Raw genomic sequence first — 7,765 nt, 5'->3', positions numbered from 1 at the left:
AGACCTTTTTCTCTTAGATTTACTATTTAATAATAATAATAATAATAATATTGTAGTAACTCAATAGGGTTATTTTGGTGTTTCAACTTTCAACTTTTTTTGTTCCTACTTTTAGTAATATATGATGATGATATGATATATGATTGGTGAAGCTTTGCTGGGCAGATATTTAGCTGTTGTGAGGAGGTTTTGAATGATTTTCAGGTTTTGTTTATTCATTTCTATTTGCATTGTTTCTCTTGGGTTGATACTTCTAGGGTCGTTTGGTTGGGAACAAGTTATCCTAAGATTAATTATCCCGAAATAAGTTATTCCATCATGTATATGGAATAACTTATCCCATCACTAAGGTATAAATGATGTGATTACCTAATACTTCCAATCAAATGCAGGATAAAATAATCTTACATTTTATCATGGAATTATTGTACCTTATACCTCACACAAAACTATTCATGAACTTCAATTGAAATTTTAGATTTAGCTGAATGTTTCTACCAAACAATTCTATAGAATGTAAGATTTAAGTGATGTGATAGTTGCAGTGTTCTGTTAGTAGTCTAATGTGTTTCCCTTTTTTGCTTTTTACATCAATACTTGCTTACTTAAACTTTATCAAAATGTATTTATATTTAGTTTTTATTTGCAGGTTGAATATGCATAAATCAACATTATTGATGACATGGTTCATGTAATGCAAATCTATTTGAAGAAGATTTTTTAGATTATTATTCGGATTAGAATGTAAAGACCTTGCGTATATTCTTTTATTGGTCTTGTAAGCATAAGAATTTATGTTTAGGAGTATTTAACATTTGAAGTTGTAAATATGTAGCAAATCAGTTACATGTATTGATCTCTGCAAGTATATACCAGTCTTAATTCATCTTTGATCAGTTATTTTTAAAAAATTATGTATTGTGTAGGTAGAAACTACTCGCAAGTTATTGCTAGTATATGATTTATGACAATAGAAATTGTTATTGCTTAAAGCTTGCATAAGAGATTCATCCAAATTTTATCAACAACTAATGTTGTAGGTGAAATATAATTTCTCGCAACAATATTTTTTGTTGCAAAAAATAATTATAAGCCATAACTATATGAATTTTCACCAACGATATATAATTAAAGGAAACAAGTATTTTTGTTGCTTTTAAGTTAGTTTTTCGCAACAAATTGTTTTGTTGTTGCATAAACTTTTCGCATCGGCGTTTATTGGAACAACAGGCAACAACTTTTTTTTGTTGCCAAAAGTAGTTTTGGCAACAACATTCAAAATATGAAAAAAAAAATTGTTGGGAAATGCCTTCTTTCTTGTAGATATATATAATTTGAAACAAGATATAGATACGTACTGAAGTATAATGAAAAGAACTGAACTGCATGCAATGACCAAGTGCTAATGATGACGATAACATGCTCAACTGATATAAATGCTGAAAACCTGGTCATATGCACTAAGAGTCTGACTGTGGGAGCTACTATTAATCGACATAAACCACGTCAGCTAAATGTGGAGTCCAGTGTATACGCCCCATCGAGAGAACCTAATATACCTTGCCAGGGGTATAAAGGCATGACTAACGTGATCACTAAATCTGTTGCCCAACAGAGGGGACTTATAATCCTAAAGGGGCACGTAGTTCTGGGACTATGAGGGTACGCTGAACCCTAGTCCAACTAGGTGCTAAGTCCACTCCCAACTGAATATGTATATGAATGAAATGTAACTGGAATACTGAATAGCTCAAAATACTGACATGCTTACTTAGAATGCAACGTTTATATACTGATAATGTGACATTTGAAATCTGAAGCATGATTATCTGTTTAACTAACCTATCAAGTGTAATTCATGAACTAAGAGAATCTACACAAACTAGGGTTTTGAGTACTATGCTTCGAATTATACTAAATTATCACGAAAACAGGTTATTTAGATCAAGGGAACTATAATCACAATAAATCTTGAAAATCCTAGGTCTGAACAGTTTATGAGAATTAGAAGAAGTAATTGAATTCTAGGGACCTAATGGGCGAAAGGAACCCACTAGTGAAATCCCACATACCTGGTGACGAAAGCTACAGAGAAATCCTTCGGATTTGGGCTGAACCTTGAAGAAAATCTCCTGCTTGTTCTTGAGAGGGCTGGTCGACTTGCCTCTTATTTTTGCTCTTATTCAGGTGCTTTTTGGAGAATAAAGGTTTTGGGTAGGTTCTGACTAGATTATTAGGTTAAAACTGAGTAAACCGACATAGTTTAGGGATAAAATAATTAGGAAAAGACCGAACTACCCCTGAATTAAGCACAGGCCCACGACCTATGAACCCTGGTCTGACCAACGGTCCGTCCTACTGGTCCGTCATCTGGCGCGTCAGAGAGTTGGAATTTGGGGCTCTGACCTACGGACCCCTAAACACGGACCGTGGTCTAACCGATGATCCGTAGGTTAGGCCGTGGTTCATGGCCTGTGAGGATCCTTGGGTGACCAGTCCACGGACCACACCTACGGTCCGTGGTCCTATCCACGGGCCGTGGCTGGCACTTGGAACTTCTAAAAACTGCTATTTTTTCCCTTTCTCAAATCCGGGGTGTTACATGGATCGTATAAAAATCTAAAGGGAAGAAGTCACATTTATGATTTTCCTCCCCTCCTAAGATGACGTAGACATGGACTATGAGAAAACATGGAATTGGCAACAACTTTCTAGCAACAATTATAAAGTTGTTGGCTAAATTTAATAAATGGCAACAACTTAATTTTTTTTGTTGGCATATATCAAAATTTTTAACAATAAGTTTTTTCTTGTTGCCAAATCTTTTTAATCTTGTGGCTATATATTTTGAGTTATTAATATAGTAAATTTAAATAGTAATACATTAACAACAACAATTTTCTATCATTGTCAAAAATATTTCTGTTGTTGGTAAAAAAATCTTTTAGTGTTTCTCAAATTTGAGCAAAAGTTATCGCGGTAAAATTTCCCTTGATTTTTCCTTTTACGGTTTTCCCCCAAATCTTTCTCCCTCATATTTTCACACGACCTTTAGCTTTTAAAAAAAATTAAAAGTCGACCCTTAATTTTCCTATTAGATTCAGCTTTACGGTCGCCGGCGAAGCTTCGAGTTAGGTCTGAATTGCCGTCACCAAAATCAGAATTAGGGTTTCAAATTGCAAGCAATCCTCCAAAGTTTCAATTGTTTGTATATAGTTGTAGTTCTTATTAGGTACATTCAAAGTCGCAGTTATGCTGCGGTCATGCAACCTGCAACATTAGTCTTTGCATTCATATTTGTACAAAGGTAAGTAAGAAATCAACCATCTTGTATATGATTATGTATTTGTTTCTTGTTCAAGATATATTCGTGTATATTCATGTACTCAATTGGTGAGAAGAAAGGTAGCAAAGCAGATCAAGAAATTCTGAAATTGCTTGTATCTAATTGAATTAGTAACACCTAGAATGAGAACCATGATTTCCATCAATATGATACTGTCTCTATCAAGTCTGTAGCAGTGAGTTTAAAACTTCTATAGTTTATAATTATTTTGGGGAATCCAAAAATTGTTATTAAGAATTAGGTATTAGAAAATAACAAGACAATAATATGTGCATTGGATGAGACTGCTCTGCATTTAGAGTAATATATCATTTTAGGTGTTTGGATGGAGTTCAACTAAGTAATATAAGCAAACCGGTTCACTAATCTCTAAAGATGATGAATATCCACATAACCTATAGTTATCGGGAAACTTTACTGAAAAATATGAACATAATTATCAAAAGGGATGCTAAACTCTTTACTTGTTGATTACTGCTTTAAAAGAAAGTTCCAGTTAGAGGTCTCCGCTTTGAGCAACTGGAAAAAACATTCTGAAATACTGAGTATTTGGAATGACTCATGTGAAGTAAAAGAAAGATATTGTTCTTACTTCTTATACTAGTATTTGGGGTACGTAAAATGAAGCCAATAATTAATTGTATGTATTCAGTGGTATTCGAAAATATTGTACTTTAAATTTGCAGCAAAAAGATCGAACACAAGAAGGAGAATTGTAAGCGGCCAATGGTAAATTGAAGGAACAAGATCATTGTTGCTAGTCGGCCAATTGATAACAAAGGGACATGGAAAGCGGAAGAAGATGAACTGTTGAAAGCATGTGAAAAAGTATGGGCCAAGTGACTGGAGCTCCATTCGATCCAATGGCCTTTTACATCGTATTGGCAAGTTGTCTTAAAGATTTTACTTTTGAAACATTTAACAAGATCCCTACTATAATATGCGTATCCGTATTTATCCATATTATCCATTGGGTAACTCGGTTTTACCCATTTAATATATGAGTCGAGACAAGCATTTTTATCCATTTTTTAAAAATTATTTTCGATCGGCTCATTATTCGACTCGATCCACTCGTTTGCCACTCCTACTCGTTATTGAGATCTGTTGACTTTGTATAAGTTCACACTTTTAAAATATTTGTGGATTTTTCCTCTGCAGTTAAAAGACAAATTACACTTCCTCGCCCTTGAGATTGGTGGTGTTGGCATAGTTTCAGCCCATGTCTCTTATTCTCCTAAAATTGCAGCAAGGTAAACTAATTGTCTTTGTAAAAGTTCTAGTTCTTTTCAATCTCTTCACGATTAATGTATGGTCTAATCAAGTGATGTTGCAGTTTAACGTAACTCCTTATCCAGTAAGCTAGCTTTACTTTGATTAGTATATTAGTCAATTGTGATTTCTAGTGTTAATAATATTTGTGAATGAAGTAACTCTTCACTTGCTTCTTTTTTCTTCAAAAGGTGATGTTGTTACTTAACAAATGCTCATACTCATACAATGAAATGACCGAATCTTCTAGGATACTTAGTTTATGTTGAAAAGATATTGTGTGTTTCTATGACCAATTATGATGTAGGGTCACTTGGTTCTTTTATGTACATGCCTATGTTTGGTGTTAATAAAATGTTATGTTTTTCATCTGCCCAGTTACAATACTGGGTTACTTGGTTCATTGATGTACATGCATATGTTGGGGAATAACGTGAATTCAATAAGGATAAATGGACCCAAAGCACTTATCTAGTATGCTTTTCGTGATGCAATCTTTAGCTGATGGCTTTTTTTGTGCATGTTTATCTCCAATATTTGGATGGCCTTTTGTTGTCCAGTATAGAGAAGTATGGTAGAGATGAGGGTTTTTTTGAGTTAATACAACTAGAAGTAAGACAAATTGTGTACACTGCAATGTTATCCCACATAGAAAAGTGAAGTTGAAGACCATGAAAAAGGGACTGAAGTTTTCATGAGCTGAGGAGAGGAATGTGATTGAACTTCAGGCACAATATGGGACCTTCGATTCTTTAATACATGACATATCTTCCTTAATACTATTTGGATAGAATAAACTTGTGCTACCTTGCAATGTGGTTCTTTCTTACAACTTATTGAAGGTAAGATGAACCATATTTACTTTATTAATTTTTTGGATGTCATATAATAGTCATTAGTTATATTTTAAGTTTCTAAGTTGCATTATGTTAACATGATTAAATTCTTGATACAGTTCTCAACATGAAATACTAATTCAAGGGTTCAAAGTTGAGGGAATTCCTACTGAAAAAATCATTAAGACGATGATGATTTAAATTTTATATCTTAAGTTTCACTGCTGCTTAATTTACCTGTGTCACTTTTATTTGTTTTATGATTTTATATCGTAGTTCCTTTTGGAGATTGGATTCAGATTGCTTCCTCATACATGTAAATTTTGGTTAAGTGTTAAATTTATATTTTATTGTCTTTGTTGTTGGACTTTTATTGTGTACTGCCTCTAAAAATGGCGGTCTTAATTGAGTGTTAATGATGGATTCTTTTTGGGTGGATAAGTCATGAAGTAGTTGGGTGATTTCTTATTTTACTTGTTGCGACACCTAATAGTTTAGGGATGTGCATATTTAATGGGGCTAACTCTCCGAGTTATACTTATAAAATTCTCTAGGTTTGTGTTAAAAGCTTTGAGAATAGTGGTTCCAAGCATGGTGAAGTATTTCCTAGAGTGTATTAATTATGTGATTCTTTTTACTTTTTAAATTCATATTTGTGAATTTTATAATTTACTTGATAAAAATATAATTAAGTTTATCTTTTATTTTCAGGATGAACATGTATAGTTCAACTCTGCTGCAACACAAGTATTATTGGAAGAGGATTTTCTTAAATTACTAGAAGAATTAGAATATAATGACCTTGCTTATATTTTTTTTTACAAGTAAAGGCATATGTAGTAAGTATCTAGTGCATCAATCTTATTTATTGATCTTTGCATATTTATATGGCTTTAAATCCAAATATTTATGTATTTTTCGAAAAGAATTATGTATTGTCTATGTAGCAATTATTATAAATTGTTGCTAAAGATGTATGATAAAATATTTGATTTATTGTAATAAAAAATGTTGTTGCTAAAAGCTTTTGTAATGCATTGCTAACTAAGTTTTGCCAAGTTTTGCAACAACTAATATTGTTGGTAAAAATAATAATTTATGGCAACATTAGATTTTGTTGTGATTTTTTTATATGCCACAACTATACAAATTTAAGGCAACAATTTTTTTTGTTGTGTTAAGTTAGTTTTTGGCAACAATATATTCTGTTATTGCAAAAACGTTTCGCATCAGCGTTTATTGCAACAACATGCAACAACTTTTTTATTGTTGCCAAAAGTACTTTTAGCAACAATATCTAATATATGGCAACCAAAAAAATTGTTGGGAAATGGCTTCTTTCTTGTAGTCGATATACTTGTCAAATTACAACTCAAAAGGAAAACAAACAATTGATAAAGATAATTCACAAGCCAAATTATATTGGATGTAATTAAAAGGAAGTTCAAGAAGGTAAGAATTTATGAAAATTTAAATAAAGAACTCAACATACAAATTGTTATGCGTCCTCATCCTCATTCTCTTCTTCTGACCATTCTTCCTCTTCTGACGATTCTTCGTCATCTGACCATTCTTCCTCTTCAATTCATTCATTTACCCCTTCATCTGTTAGTCTTCTATATCAACCTTTTCTAATGTGTGTTCAGGATACTCTAAATCATTTTTTAACTCAGTATCCATTGTGTGGTGACCACTTGATATGTCGTCATTCATAACACTCAAATTATCCTAAAAAAAATTTCGAAGAGTTAACAGTCATAGTTAATAAAAATACCCAACTAAGAGTCGGGGTCAAATTTCACAAGGAATTTTTTATCTAATAGGTGGATTGAGGGCATTTTTGAACCATTTCAAATATGCTAAGTGCATTTTTGATCCAATAGGTGAAAGAAATGGCATGTTTGACCCAATAGGTGGAAGGAGGACATTTTTGAACGATTTCTAATACGTTAAGGGGATTTTTGAACCTTTTTTCTAAAAGCTATTATAATTTCTCTATCTATGCAGTGACCCTTTCGGAGGGATACTACCACTTAACGAGAAACCTAATTTAATACTTGCGACATTTAAAAGAGATTAACGAAGGGCATATTGATTTTAATCTAGTAGAGGGATTAGGTTCATAACGAATAATTTAGTTAAGGATATACATCTTGCCCAATTAAATATTTATTTGATGTTAAAATTGACATGGTGCGGAATTTAACTTATGACGGAAAAAACCTCCCAGAATAATTTAAGCAAATAACTGACAAACTTTTCATGCATATATTATTCTCACACTTAAGGATGAGATAACAAGAATATTACC

General features: G+C 32.5%; 1 long non-coding RNA gene across 2 annotated transcripts; it reads left to right on the top strand.

Moving 5' to 3' along the window:
• The first annotated feature begins 2,958 nt into the window (after positions 1–2,958).
• Positions 2,959–6,398, top strand: LOC107063526 (uncharacterized). 2 transcript variants are annotated; one of them, XR_001475386.1, is made up of 4 exons: positions 2,965–3,307; positions 4,033–4,174; positions 4,508–4,599; positions 6,166–6,398. It is a non-coding gene; the product is annotated as an uncharacterized lncRNA (long non-coding RNA). The 2 variants fall into 2 exon arrangements; XR_001475385.1 differs by having other exon boundaries at positions 2,959–4,174.
• The last annotated feature ends 1,367 nt before the right edge of the window (positions 6,399–7,765 follow it).

Source organism: Solanum tuberosum, unplaced genomic scaffold (genome assembly GCF_000226075.1).
Source record: "Solanum tuberosum cultivar DM 1-3 516 R44 unplaced genomic scaffold, SolTub_3.0 scf00370, whole genome shotgun sequence".
In the NCBI taxonomy this organism is placed as follows: domain Eukaryota; kingdom Viridiplantae; phylum Streptophyta; class Magnoliopsida; order Solanales; family Solanaceae; genus Solanum; species Solanum tuberosum.
The sequence above is the reverse complement of the archived record's forward strand: the minus strand, read 5'-3'. Positions and strand labels throughout refer to the sequence as shown.